The sequence below is a fragment of the Eschscholzia californica genome, unplaced genomic scaffold (assembly GCF_041429995.1).
Source record: "Eschscholzia californica isolate CP2 unplaced genomic scaffold, dmEscCali1.0.p SCAF_6, whole genome shotgun sequence".
Taxonomy (NCBI): domain Eukaryota; kingdom Viridiplantae; phylum Streptophyta; class Magnoliopsida; order Ranunculales; family Papaveraceae; genus Eschscholzia; species Eschscholzia californica.
The window spans coordinates 15,894,796-15,910,754 of record NW_028238483.1 but is presented as its reverse complement, the minus strand read 5'-3'; the positions used below and the strand labels follow the sequence as shown (position 1 = coordinate 15,910,754).

Sequence of the window (15,959 nt, the reverse complement as noted above, 5' to 3'; positions counted from 1 at the left end):
CCGGCAAAGCCGGGATCGATCAGAGGATAGGAATGTAGTTTGGATATCGAATGGTCTTATTCGTCGGTTCAGATATCAAAGGCTTACTTAGACAAAAGCGCAAGTAAATGAAGATAATGAAAGGTTTTTAAACGAATAAGCACTAAGAGAATAAAGGAAGTAAAACAAACTAAAATATCAATGTGAGAGGGCGAGAGAGATTCGAGAGATGAGTTGAAGGAATAAGAGTAGGGAGGCAACAAATAAGTGAGAGAAGTGTCGAGGTCCGAGAATCCGTTGTGGTGAACCTACAACTATTTACGGTCCAATCGAATATATTGATACAAACCTAGTCTCGATTCCTACGGTGGATGTTCATAAGCACTACGTATGTCCGGAGATAATACTTAGTCAAACAAACTCCCCAAACAATTAAAACCAAATCATCGAAAATGTGGATCTAGACTATGATCGATATCGATCACTTTGCCTAATCGATTAACTATGCGAAGTAATTGATAAGACACATGAAAAACGATTGAACAAATAATCGAAATAAGAGAACACAAATTTATTATCAAACATTAAATCCTCACATAAACAATCGCAAGTTCGTCACTTTCATCCCGTATTCGACACACGAGATTTAGCTAAACATGGCAAAACGAGTAATGAATGGAAATAAGATAAAGAAAGACATGAGTTAAAGTGAGAATCCCCCTTTTTCGATATGGCACGAGGCTAGGATCATCGGGAAATATAAGTATCAAGGTGCAGCCGATCTCCCCTTAGCAGAATATAGATTCCCGTTAGAATTGCAAATTGGGTGTCCCAAAGCAAAACCAGAATGCCCCATAGCCTTAGTCATCTTCTTCCTCTCAAACTCCATCCACCATTAGAGCTTAGTTCAAGCTTTCTCTCTCTAGGAAATTCAACACCAAAACATAAGAAAATCACAAGAACATCATGGAAATAGGATCCCCACTAAAACCCCTACGATTTCCGGCTAAAAAAGTGGCCGGAATAACCCTAGAAGATCCGGCCAAGTTTTGAAAATCTAGCTTCCACTCGGTTGGTTCTTGAAGATTCGACCAAAGCCCTCTGCCAACCAAGCCGAGAAGATGAAGACCCTAGCTGATGTGAGCTCCCGTGTGACTGGTTAAGACCCGAGTTATGGTGAAGTTCCGGTCGAGCTGTTGTTCCGGCGTGAAGAAGACCCGAAACCACAGCTGCTGTGCGGCTTCCCTTGTACTGTCGGCCGGTTCAAGTGATGCTCCCGAGCTTCTTCAAACCGAGCCGACCAAGCTCGGCCGGCCTTAGTGTTGGCCGGCACCTACTCCCTCTTTCCCTCCTTCCTTCAAAATTCAAGAACACCAAGAACAAACAAAAAAAACCCTAGCTTCCTGCTTTTTTTTTTCTCTCCCCCAAACTCAGACTTAGAGAAGATAGAAGATGACCCCCAAAGACTTTCCAACCCCTCTCTTCAAACCCTTGACTTGACTAAGTCTCCAAGTCTTGACTTGACTAAGTCTCCAAGTCTTGACTTGACTAAGCCTCCAAGACTTGACTTAGTTTTCATTAAAACTAGGGGAGTGCTCATAAATTCTATATCTTTTCTTCTTCTTTGGACTTGGGCTTTGATTGAGACCAAGGAGGTGCCTTCATCATATGTCTACAACTCTAGCTTCTATCTTCCATAACTTCCACGTTCGAACTCGGAATTGACTTCCGTTTTCACCGTTGAACTCGCCTTGACTCTACTTGTCATTTGATCCCTGATTTTGACCAAAATACCCCTGGTGCTCTTTTCTTTCCTTTGGTCGCATGAGATGAAAATGTGATAATTCGCTATTTTTATTCCGAATTACACGCCAAACCCCAAATAAACTACCTAGCAATAAAAACATATAAATAATTAGAAATAAAACTCGAAAAGAACCAACTAATCAAAGTTGAGTGACCTAAATGTGGCATTTTCACGCCACGTCAACATCCCCAAACTTAGAATTTGCTAGTCCTCGAGCAAACAAACAAAACAAGATAATAAAGTAAACCTAACTCACTTTCGGAGGCATCCCGGTTGCATTTAGCGTATGCAACAAGCCTTTAAACCCTTAGGTTACCCCTAAAGGACGAGTTTTGTCTCGTGAGGGTTTCCAGTGAATACACCCACAAAGTTCAAGATTCCAAGAGATAAAAGAGTTGAACTATCAATGCAAATAAGGTAACGATCAACAAGTGAGAGACTTAAGTATGTCAAACATATGAACCAAACCAATAAACACAAAAGCATGCTAAGAGTCTCCTCACTAATAGTTTTATACTCACATGTAAGTATCCCATCATCATGAGTATCATCCAAGGCTAAAGTAACAAAACCTTGTTTCCTATCATAGCACATTTCGCCTCGACTTTAGCCTCACAGTCATACGCTCTTAAACATGAAATCACTCAAAATCGAATCGTGAAGGTTCACTTTCAGGTGTGAGCATGGAATAAACTAAACTCAACACAACAAAATTAAATGAGGATAACAAGTTATAAAACGAAATGATCTCTTAGGAATGGAAATAACCACTAACGGAATGGGGAAGCTCACTCACTCTTCTCACCCACTCTACCCTCTAATAATGTCTCCTAAAGGTCAACGGATACAAGTGATGGAATGGAAGATGATGAAATCCCGAGAATGTCGACGCCTTCAACGATAAAAGAACACTCAAACAACCTTTAAACTTAACTTCTTGCATTGAATACTTTATTTTCATAACACTTACACAAACACAAAATAACACATAACCAAATTTTTTTTTTTTTTTTTTTCTTTCTTTTTTCTTCTTTTCACTTTCTTTTCTTTTTCGTTTTTTTTCGTTTTTTTTTTCTTTTTCACTTTCTTTCCCTTTCTTTTCTTTTTTACACACATACCCAAACACCAAAACAAAAGTACAACTAGTATTCTCAACAAATCACCTTTACTTTCACATTTTGCTTTCACATCCTTTTTCTTTACTTTTCATGCCTTCATTCCCGAGAGTAGTATGATGAATGGATGGTGGAGTATCCGTTTCCCTAAAGTTGACACTATTATCGGGTTTCATGGACTACAAGAGTAAGGTTTATTCGCTATCCTGATGTCACTCCTAGTGGTTAAGGAAGTTGAGCTCATGAGATCGTCTAAGCTCTATTAAAAGTTGCGAAGTTGAGTAGCTCTTCATTCTACTCGGAGTTAGCGCGGAAGAGTACACTCAAAGGCAATAAAAAGGCTCAGATATCTCACATGGGTTTAAGTCTCCACTAATGACTATTTTAGGTCACTTAGAAGTGTTCCTTCTTCCTTAAGATGATACTCACATGATAGCACACGAACACTAAAGGACTCAACATTCATGAAAAGACTAAGAGCATGCATAAGATTTATCGAGAAAGAGCCATATGCATCAACATACTTAAGAATACCACTAGAATCATACCAAATCTACCCAAAAAAATTTTCAAATTTGGTCAATTTGTTGAACCCTCTTGTCTTTTGAAACCTAAGGTCATGATGTCATGCGACTAAATGGTCGTATCCCCATCCCCAAACTTAAAACTAACATTGTCCTCAATGTACTAAGCATATACTCACCAAAAGATAAGAGGTATAATAAGTTAAAGAGAAGAGTGGAAGGATATTACCATAGCCGGCGGAGATAGAAATTTATACTACCAAGACTTGTGTATTCGAGTTCCAAGTTGATGATAAGCCCATCGCCATCCCCAAACTTGGAACGAACCACGTCCCAAAAGTATACAAAGTGAGAAACACTCCTAACACATCAATATAAAACATAAGAATGAAGCATAAGCATGACAACATAAAAATGACCACTCACGCAGGATCACTCGATTGCATCGAACCATGCAATTAGTCATTGATTCTCTTGCTTTCACAAGAGCACGAGTTAGGTCTCGTGGAGGGTTTTCAGAGATGATACCCACAAACATCAAACCCATCTCAATAGACCAACCAATCATATAACAAAAGACGAAATATTTGGGGGTCTACCCATACGAAAGTTTTAACTGGTAAGAACCGTCTCACAACAATGTAATGGTATGGGTTTATACGTGAGACGGCAAAAAATAAGAGGTAATCCCCAAACTTGGATGATGACAAGGCAACAAAGTTTGATAAAATAACAGAGGGGGCATGCATTTCACCAAAATGATCTACAAAGGTCTCAGGAATCAAACTAGTCATGTTGTTATGGTCCTCCTGAGCATTAATAGTATTGTCCCTTTGAACTACCGGTGCAAGCATATATATATCACAGGTAGGCAATAATTGTTGAGAGAATGAGGGTTTAGGTCTATCAACTGGTTTAGACTCAGATTTCGACTGAAAAACCTCGTTATGCCCACCACCATTCTCAAAAATCGTACGATCCTCGGGTATGTCTACCGTCATGGGAGTCTCTAAGTTAATCATTTCATCAATTTCGAGAATGGAGTTGGACTTAACATTGGCACTAGGTGTATTACCCTCACCTGTACCCTTAGGATTTGTTGGAGTTTGGGGTTCTGAAACCCCTTTCTCGATGTCTTTCAATTTTGCTTCCATCTCTTTAAGGGCGTGCAAGGTGTTTTGGCTAATCTGAGTTTCTACCTCATAAAATGATTTCGAAACATCTTCAAGAGTCCTCTCATGATGAGATGCATAAGTGAAACCAACTAAGGGCTCTTGAAGATTCTCATAATCATTTGTAAAGGCATCACTCCTTGAACCTACGGGCTTCATATACGTGTCTACGACATTTGTGCACCCTAATGATACATCTCGACAAAGAGAAATAGGAGGGCATTCACCCGTTAGGTGTTCTCGACTTGCACAAATGCTACAAACACTATCAATCACTAAATCACCATCATGCATATCTGTAAATTCTTTCCGAGACACGTTGAAAATTTTATCATGTACTTCCCCATTTTTCTTGAAAAAGCATATGCCTCCTTTTGAGTAATGGTCTCCTTCGGCTATATCTTCGTTACTCTTAACGGGTGTGTCCCAATCTTGGGCCTTGTCCGCTAAGAGGTCGAGATACTCCCAAGCCTCATTAGGATTTTTACTCATAAACTCTCCGTTGCACATAACTTCCACGAAGTGTTTCATTTTGGACGTCAAGCCATCGTAAAAGAATCCGATGACCCTCCATGTTTCGTAGTTATGATGTGGACATGCGAGAAGGAGGTCTTTAAATCTCTCCCAACACCTAAAGAAGGTCTCCTCTTTGTCTTGCTCAAAGTTCATAATTTCTCTTCTTAAGGTGGTGGTTCGATGAGCGGGAAAGAACTTTTTCAAAAACACCCTAGTCATCTCATCCCAACTTCTTATAGTCCTAGGCCTTAAAGAATGAAACCATATCTTCGACTTTTCTTTTAATGAAAACGGAAATAACTTGAGCTTAGCGATTCCCTCAAGTTCTCCATTGATTGGGAGTATCGAGCAAATCTCATCGAACTCTCTCAAATGAAAATATGGATCTTCATTCTCTAAGCCTCGAAATATAGGAAGTAATGGAATAATCTCAGGGTCTATGTCTAAATTACACACATTACTCGGAAATATGATGCATGAAGGTATGCTAGCCATATTGGGTTCAAGGTAGTCCCTAAGACTTCTAAGCGGTCGATGAACCTCATACCCATCATTCCAACTATCATTCCCATTAACATCCATTGAAGCACAATTACAAAAATGCAAGCAATCACACGTGTTCAATTCGACTACAACTATCAATAATAGACAAGATGCAAATGCACTTAAGCTGCTCAAATAGGTAAAGGTTAGAGAACGATACTAGAGGTGGCGTTTGTTACCACAATTGGATCCTCTTCCCTTTTCTTGTCTCTACCTTTTTATCCCCAAACTTGTTTGCTTTCGTCCTTTAAAGCTCCTTGGATAAGTACCTCAAAGAAAACAAGAATTAAAAAGAAACTAAAAAAAAAAAACAAAGAAAATAAACGTCCAAGTAAGCAAACAACACTAAACTAATGAATAAAACACGTAAACGATATCTAAACTACTAAACCTATCCCCGGCAGCGGCGCCAAAAACTTGATGCACCCGAAAAGGTTGCACACCCAAGCGGAGGTATCAAGTAGTAATCCGGCAAAGCCGGGATCGATCCAAGGATAGGAATGTAGTTTGGATATCGAATGGTCTTATTCGTCGGTTCAGATGTCAAAGGCTTACTTAGACAAAAGCGCAAGTAAATGAAGATAATGAAAGGTTTTTAAACGAATAAGCACTAAGAGAATAAAGGAAGTAAAACAAACTAAAATATCAATGTGAGAGGGTGAGAGAGATTCGAGAGATGAGTTGAAGGAATAAGAGTAGGGAGGCAACAAATAAGTGAGAGAAGTGTCGAGGTCCGAGAATCCGTTGTGGTGAACCTACAACTATTTACGGTCCAATCGAATATATTGATACAAACCTAGTCTCGATTCCTACGGTGGATGTTCATAAGCACTACGTATGTCCGGAGATAATACTTAGTCAAACAAACTCCCCAAACAATTAAAACCGAATCATCGAAAATGTCGTCTAGCCGCCTAACTATGTGAAGTGCATGACAAGACACATGAAATTTGGATCTAGACTATGATCGATATCGATCACTTTGCCTAATCGATTAACTATGCGAAGTAATTGATAAGACACATGAAAAACGATTGAACAAATAATCGAAATAAGAGAACACAAATTTATTATCAAACATTAAATCCTCACATAAACAATCGCAAGTTCGTCACTTTCATCCCGTATTCGACACACGAGATTTAGCTAAACATGGCAAAACGAGTAATGAATGGAAATAAGATAAAGAAAGACATGAGTTAAAGCGAGAATCCCCCTTTTTCGATATGGCACGAGGCTAGGATCATCGGGAAATATAAGTATCAAGGTGCAGCCGATCTCCCCTTAGCAGAATATAGATTCCCGTTAGAATTGCAAATTGGGTGTCCCAAAGCAAAACCAGAATGCCCCATAGCCTTAGTCATCTTCTTCCTCTCAAACTCCATCCACCATTAGAGCTTAGTTCAAGCTTTCTCTCTCTAGGAAATTCAACACCAAAACATAAGAAAATCACAAGAACATCATGGAAATAGGATCCCCACTAAAACCCCTACGGTTTCCGGCTAAAAAAGTGGCCGGAATAACCCTAGAAGATCCGGCCAAGTTTTGAAAATCTAGCTTCCACTCGGTTGGTTCTTGAAGATTCGACCAAAGCCCTCTGCCAACCAAGCCGAGAAGATGAAGACCCTAGCTGATGTGAGCTCCCGTGTGACTGGTTAAGACCCGAGTTATGGTGAAGTTCCGGTCGAGCTGTTGTTCCGGCGTGAAGAAGACCCGAAACCACAGCTGCTGTGCGGCTTCCCTTGTACTGTCGGCCGGTTCAAGTGATGCTCCCGAGCTTCTTCAAACCGAGCCGACCAAGCTCGGCCGGCTTTAGTGTTGGCCGGCCTAGCTTGGCCGGCACCTACTCCCTCTTTCCGGCCTTCCTTCAAAATTCAAGAACACCAAGAACAAACAAAAAAAACCCTAGCTTCCTGCTTTTTTTTTCTCTCCCCCAAACTCAGACTTAGAGAAGATAGAAGATGACCCCCAAAGACTTTCCAACCCCTCTCTTCAAACCCTTGACTTGACTAAGTCTCCAAGTCTTGACTTGACTAAGTCTCCAAGTCTTGACTTGACTAAGCCTCCAAGACTTGACTTAGTTTTCATTAAAACTAGGGGAGTGCTCATAAATTCTATATCTTTTCTTCTTCTTTGGACTTGGGCTTTGATTGAGACCAAGGAGGTGCCTTCATCATATGTCTACAACTCTAGCTTCTATCTTCCATAACTTCCACGTTCGAACTCGGAATTGACTTCCGTTTTCACCGTTGAACTCGCCTTGACTCCACTTGTCATTTGATCCCTGATTTTGACCAAAATACCCCTGGTGCTCTTTTCTTTCCTTTGGTCGCATGAGATGAAAATGTGATAATTCGCTATTTTTATTCCGAATTACACGCCAAACCCCAAATAAACTACCTAGCAATAAAAACATATAAATAATTAGAAATAAAACTCGAAAAGAACCAACTAATCAAAGTTGAGTGACCTAAATGTGGCATTTTCACGCCACATCAATAGACAGTACCAATGAGGACCAACTTAGGTGGTCCCTTACCAAATCAGGGAACTTCTCAGTCAAATCGATGTACCAAAATCTTTCCACCAGCATGAATTCTCCTCTTCCTCTGGCACCCAACTGGAACTTTATCTGGTCCCTCCAGGTGGTGCCAAGAATTAAATTATTTATTTGGAAAATATGCGTCAAAGCCCTCCCGGTGCGGGAAAGAATAGGAAAATACATCGATAATAATCTGAATTGCCCTAACTGCAATGTGGTAGAAACATTGGAGCATGCACTTCTACATTGTCCTTTGGTAAAAAACATTTGGTTTTACTTTAATATCATCTCAGAACGGATTCCTTCAATTCGAGATTGGATTTTCACATGGGATCATACCCCTGAAGCTAGTCAAATCCACAATGGCATTCACTTGGCGACAATAATGTGGAATATATGGAAAATTAGATGCGATCATTGCTTTCAGCATGAAATCAATTCCTTAGAACAGATAACATCAATGATAATCAATTTTCCTCAATATACGAGGAATACCCAAAACAATACCAAGAAGACGCAAGATAAATGGATACCGCCAATGTTAGGCTGGGTAAAAATAAATGTAGATGCATCATTTACTAACATCAATGAAATCGCAGGCTTTGGCCTCATTATACACAACAATGAATCAATATACATAGAAGCTCACGCATCAACCACCAGAAGTAGAAACGCAGAGGAATGCGAATCTATAGCCATTTTAAAAGGAATGGAATGGGCGTTGGCCCACAACTACAGAAAAATTATAATAGAAAGTGACAATATTAATGTGATCCAAAACTTACAGAAAAACAGAAATGAAATACAATGGCAAACCAAGAAGAATATACAAAAAATAAAGGAAATCATACCCAGGCTGGAATCTGTTAAATTTTCTTATGTCAACAGGAAATTGAATCAAGCGGCAGACAAATTGGCAAAGTGGGCGAGGAAGAGGAATAAAACGCAGACATGGAAGAATATCCCTTATTTTATTGCAAATATGTACTGTAATAGAACTCTTGTTGTTTAATATATTATTAGCTATTCAACAAAAAAAAAAAAAAAAGTCTAGGAGGAAGAAAGATGGCAAGGGTCTAGTAATCAAAGCGGACTTAGAGAAGTCTTACGATAAGATAAATTGGTAGTAATGTTGCTATGTAGAACAAGAGCATGTAACTTAATTGTTCTGCTATGGGCTAATGGTCGTAATTTTAAAAGAACTTCACACTATCTTCATTGAATAGGTCGAAAAGGATGACACGGTTCCATACTCGTTGGTGCTTCCAGCAGGAACTAATTTGCACAATCACCCTTTGCTGAGGGATGGAAGTATTTTAATGCAAGTGCTTGTTTAGTTATTTTTATTTGTTTATTGAAGCATAATTGCATCTTCCAATTATAATGCGTGTCCCATATAAGTTCTACCTAAAAAAAAAATCATATCATTTGTTCATTGACCATTAATTGAACCTTCTTGAATAAATTGACAGTCCCTCATAAATATTAGACTTCCCAGCTTCGAGATCAACAAAATCAATTCAAAAACCTAACCAAGAAACTGTAATTAGGCTTATAATATTAATACTTTGATAAGGATGTACCATATGTTGGGTTTATATAATGATTGGGTCCATTATCATCTAATAATTAATTGAGAGTCAGCTTCACCCACTCACTACTAGTCAAGACTATTGGTCTTCTCGTTAGCACATGAGTGGGGTCCACCTCTACAAGGAAGATGACATTCAAAGCTTTCTTTCTCTAGACAATTAATGTCTCACATCTTCCAACAAGTGAAACTAAAGGTGTCTTATAATAAGTTGTTTGACAACTCATTGTAAAGCACATGGTGGAATAGAGAAGGCTCCCACACGCACGTGCACACATGTAAGGCATTTGGGCTTTTAACCAATTTGGGCTATTTGGGCTTATGGGCCTTTGGACCTTTGGGTCGTGGCCCGTGGCCTGTGAGCCCGTGTTCCCGTGAGCCCGTGTGCTCGTGTGCTTGGGAGCTCGGGAGCTTATAGTGAAAAGACCCTTTTGCCACGAAGAGTAGTTTTACTTAAACTCGGATTTTGACTAAGTCGGTGGGATTAACCTAATCAGTATTTGAGTATATCTCTAACTGATCTCGTAGGGTTAATCAAATTAGTTTCCGAGTTTATCTCCTACTCCCTTAACTTCTCTACCACGTTTCCTAGGCAGTTAGGGTTTTGTCAGAGGCTATATATACTGGCTGAAATCAAGAGAGAAAATACACAACTTAATTTCGGCTATCTTCCTCTTTCTGACTGTTTAAGTTTACGAGTCCTGTTATCTCCATTACTATCTCTGTTAGTGCAGACAGAGGAAGTAAGCTGTGGTCAATCCTTAAGGAGTGATCGGAATCAAGTAACTAGCACCCCGGTTACTCCGAAATTACTTTCAAGGCAGTGGCCTCCATACCACGACACAGTGAATAAGTTCTTTTCTACCCGACAGTTCCATTGATCTACCCCATATTTCCAACAATTTGAAAGTGAATTTATGATCAATGGCTGCTGTTAATCTCAAAACCCTACCTGATATGTCAAAGATGATCCCTCTTGATGGAACTAACTACAAGAGGTGGTCACAGAAGCTGTTTATCTTCTTCGAATAACTCGAAGTTTATTATATTCTGTTCGAAGATTTATCCACTGGTTCTTCAATCGACATCGATATTACCCCTGTTAAGGACAAGTCATCTACTTCGAATGGTGATGTTGTCAAGCAACAGAAAGACAACAAAGTCGTTCGAGGACATCTTCTGAATCATATGGACAACAAGTTCTTCGACTTGTTTGTCAACTACAAACCTGCTAAGGATATCTGGGATACCCTTCAAAAGAAATATGGAGCTGACGATGCTGGAAGGAAGAAGTACATCGTTGGAAAGTGGTTACAGTTCCAAATCAACGATGACTCTTCAATCATGGAGTAGGTTCATGTCTATGAGAACCTGGTTGCTGAAATACTTGCTGAAGGCATGAAGATATGTGAAATCCTTCAAGCCAGTGTTCTGCTGGAAAAGTTTCCTCAATCCTGGAGTGACTATAGAAACCATCTGAAACACAAGAAGAAGGACATGTCCCTTCAGGAGCTGATGAGTCACATGAGGGCTGAAGAGGCGAATCGCCTCAAGGATAAGTTTGCTAACCTCTCTTTGAATTCCTCTACTGCTAACTTGGTTAAATCTGTTCCCTTTGGAAACAAAGACAGGTCAAAAACTATTAAGAAGAAGAAGAAGTCTGGAAAGAGTAAGACTGGAGGAGTCAAGTCCAACTCGAAGATCCAGAAATCAGAGGGTCTCTGCTATGTCTGTGGAAAATCAGGACATAAGGCATACCAGCGCACCTGAGGAAGGACCAACGCTTAAACGCTGTTGTACTGAATATTGTTGAACCTGAAGAAATCATTGTTGCAGTAGCCGAGACTTGTTTGGTTGAGAGCAAACATGAATGGGTGCTAGACACAGGAGCTTCTAGGCATATGTGTGCAAACAGAGAGATGTTTCAGACCTTCCAGGAGGTGAACGATGGATCCAGCGTCTACATGGGCAACTCTGCAAAAGCTGGAATCATGGGCAAAGGAAAAGTTCTTCTGAAACTCACCTCTGGAAAGAATCTGTCTCTGAACGATGTTCTCTACGTGCCCACCCTAAGGAGGAATCTGATCTCGGGATCTCTTCTCAACAAAACTGCTTTAAAATTAGTTTTTAAGTCTGATAAAATTGTAATTTCTAAGAATGGGGTCTTTGTTGGGAAGGGATATCTGAGTGGGGGCTTTTTGTAGTGAACGTCGATTCAGAAATTAATAATACTTCTAGTTCTGCTTATATCATTGAGTCTTCTGATTTATGGCATGGTAGATTAGGGCACGTTAATTACGCTTCTATTAAGAAACTTAAAGAGAATGGAATCATCAGTGCGGACGATCTTGATGATCACACTAGATGTCCCATATGTGTAGAAGCTAAACACGCGAAACTGTCCTTTAAGAATGTCACAATTAGAACGACATAACTTTTAGAACTAGTACACTCAGACTTAGCTGACTTCAGAAACCTAGCTAGTAGAGGAGGTATGAGATACGACATTACCTTCATAGATGACTACTCTAGGTACACGAAAGTTTACCTCCCGAGGTCTAAGGATGAAGTTGAAGAAGCTTTTCTGTATTATAAGGCTGAAGTAGAAAACCAACTTGACAGAAAAATAAAGAGATTTAGGTCTGACAGGGGAGGAGACTATAACTCTAACACCCTTAAATCCTTCTGTGAAAAAATGGAATCATCCATGAATTTAGTGCTCCTTATACGCCACAACAGAATGGTGTTGCTGGGAGGAAAAATAGGACACTCAAAAACATGATGAACGCCATGCTTCTAAGCTCAGGCTTACCCGATGAATTGTGGGGGGGGGGAAGCGATCTTATCTGCCTGCCACATACTCAACAGAGTACCTCACAAAGGGCTAGACAAAACACCTTACGAATTATGGAAAGGTTATGCACCTAATCTGAAAATTTCTAAAAGTGTGGGGGTGTCTGGCCAAAGTGGGTATACCTGACTTTAGGAAAGTCAGTTGATGCACCCGAAAAGGTTGCACACCCAAGCGGAGGTATCAAGTAGTAATTCGGCAAAGTCGGGATCGATCCAAGGATAGGAAGGTAGTTTGGATATCGACAGAGTCTCGTTCAAAGGTTTAAGTATCACAATCTAACTTAGACTAAGGCGGGGGGTTTTAACATGAATAAGTAATAAGAGAAGAAAACAAGTAAAGCTAACTAGATAATCTAATGTCAATAGACGAGAGAGATTCGAGAGAAGAGTCGGAGGAACAAGAGTCGGGAGGCAATAAATAGGTGAGAGAGGTGTCGAAGTCCGGGAATCCATAATGATAAACCTACGACTACATATGATCCAATCTAATGTGTCGAAGTATAATCGATGTTCGACTCCTAAAGTAGATGTCTCTAAGTACTACGTATATCCGGAGATCATACTTAGTCAAACAAACATCATAATCGGTTAAACCCGAGTCATCGAGGGTGTTGTCTAGTCGCCTAACTATGTGAAGTGCATGACAAGACACATGAAATTATGACTTAGGCTACAATCGAAATCGAATAATTCGTTTTGTCTATTAACTATGCGAAGTGCTTGACAAGACACATGGAAATACGATCAAAACGATACGAAATAAATGAACATCAATTTATAATCAAAACATCAAATCATATTTAACATAATCACGAATTCATCACATTTCATCTCATATGATCGACACACTAAAGTTAGCTAAACATGGTGATTGAATAAGAAATGGAAAGGAAATGATTAGAGAATCCCCCTTTTTCGATGTGGTTCGAGGCTAAGATCGTCGGAAAATATGAGTAGTTAAGGTGCAGCCGATCTCCCCTTAGCAAATTTATGGGTTCCCGTAGCGACCATCATCATCTTCTCCATTTAGAACTCAACCTCCATTAAAGCTAAACCCTAGCTTTCTCTCTCTAGCAATTTCTAAAGCAAAACCAAATCAAACCGCATGGGTAGCTAGCCAAGATGATGGGGAGTAAAAGCCCTAAGGTTTCGGACCAAGAAGGTTGCCGGAAAAGTAAGAAAATCCGGCCAAGTTTCAAGCCAAAAACCATGGTATCCGGCAAAATCAACTAGATCCGGGCCAAAGGGTGTTGTCCCGAGCCTTGCAACCGCGTCCCATGCACGTTCGAGCTGTAAGTCCGAGCTGCAGGTCGCGTCTCGTGAAGATGCGAGCTTGAGAAGCTGCTGCCGAGAGGAAGCTGATGTTCGTCCCGTCTGAGTTGTTGTCGAGCTTGAAGGATGCATGCTGCTGCTCCTGCTGGCATATGCTGCTCTAGCCGTGCTGTCCCGAGCTACTCGAGTGAAGATTTCCCAAGCAGCTCGAGCTGCTGCCGGCTAAGACTAGGCCGGTCTTGCTTTGGCCGGCACTCCTCCTTCATCTCTCTTTTTTTCCCTCTCTTTCAAATCCTAAAACTCAAGAACAAGAAAACCCTAGCCTTTAGCCTCCTTTCTCTCTCTTGCTTGGTGAAGAAGATGATGAATAGTAGTTTAGGATCCCTTTAGACTACTCAAACCCTTCACTTTGTCCATCATTAAAGACTCTTGACTTGGACCAAAAAGGGTGCCCATAGAATCTCTATCATTCTCTTCCACTTTGAGCTCTTGGGGTTGGGCTTCTTTCTAAAGTAAGGGAGTGCCTTCATCTTGTCTCTACATTTAGAACCAAGGGGGGGTGCCTTCATAGAATCCTTGTTTCAAGACCGAACCTCAACTTCTTTCATTCATAACTTATCCGTCCGAACTCCGAATCGACTTCCGTTTTCACCGTCGGACTCGTCATTGACTCCACTTGCTGTTTGACTTCTGATTTTGACCAAAATGACCAAAATACCCCTGGTGCTGTTTTCTTCCCTTTTGCCGCATAAGATGAAAATGTGATAATTCGCTCTCTTTATTCCGAATTACACGCCAAACCCCAAATAAACTACCTAGCAAATAAAAACACATAAATAATTAGAAATAAAACCCGAAAAGAACTATCTCATCAAAGTTAAGTGACCTCTATGTGGCATTTTCACGCCACATTAACATCCCCAAACTTAGAATTTGCTAGTCCTCGAGCAAACAAACAAAACAAGACAATAAAGTAAACCTAGCTCACTTTCGGAGGACTCCCGGTTGCATTTAGCGTATGCAACAAGCCTTTAAACCCTTAGGTTACCCTATCCCTAAAGGACGATTTTTGTCTCGTGAGGGTTTCCAGTGAATACACCCACAAAATTCTAGATTTCCAAGAGACATAAGGGTTCAACTATCAATGCAAATAAGGTGATGATCAACAAGTGAGAGACTTAAGTATGTCAAACATATGAATCAAACCAATAAACACAAAAACATGCTAAGAGTCTCATCACTAATAGTTTTATACTCAAATGCAAGCGTCCCATCATCATGAGCATCATCTCAGTCTAAAGTAACAAAACCTTGTTTCCTATCATAGCACATTTCGCCTCAACTTTAGCCTCACGGTCATACGTTCTTAAACATGAAATCACTCAAAATCGAATCGTAATGGTTCACTGTCATGTGTGAGCATGAAATAAAGTAAACTCAACACATACAAAGTTAAATGAGGATAACAAGTTATAAAACGAAATGATCTCTTTGGAATGGAAATAGTCACTAACGAACTGGGGAAGCAAACTCACTCTTCTCACCCACTCTACCCTCTAATAGTGCCTCCTAAAGGTAAATGGATACAAGTGATGGAATGGAAGATGATGAAATCCCGAGAATGTCGACGCCTTCAGTGATAAAAGAACACTCAAACAACCTTTAAACTTGACTACTTGCATTGGATACTTTATTTTCATAACACTTACACAAACACAAAATAACACATATAAACAAACTTTTTTTTTCCTTTTTTTTTTTTTTTACATTCTTCTAGCCAAGATGATGGGTAGTAAAAGCCCTAAGATTTCAGACCAAGAAGGTTGCTGGAAAAGTAACAAAATCCGGCCAAAAACCATGGTATCCGGCAAAATCCACTAGATCCGGGCCAAAGGGTGATGTCTCGAGCCTTGCAGCCGCGTCCCATGCAGGTCCGAGCTGCAGGTCGCGTCTCGTGAAGATCCGAGCTTGAGAAGCTGCTGCCGAGAGGAAGCTGATGTTCGTCCCGTCTGAGTTGTTGTCGAGCTTGAAGGATGCGTGTTGCT

The 15,959-nt window shown here is 40.2% G+C and overlaps 1 long non-coding RNA gene across 1 annotated transcript; it reads left to right on the top strand.

Annotated features, from left to right (window-relative positions):
- The first annotated feature begins 2,783 nt into the window (after positions 1 to 2,783).
- On the top strand, positions 2,784 to 13,814 carry LOC147531991 (uncharacterized). Its single transcript, XR_015228154.1, has 3 exons — positions 2,784 to 4,410; positions 4,463 to 6,314; positions 13,009 to 13,814. It is a non-coding gene; the product is annotated as an uncharacterized LOC147531991 (long non-coding RNA).
- Positions 13,815 to 15,959: the final 2,145 nt, after the last annotated feature.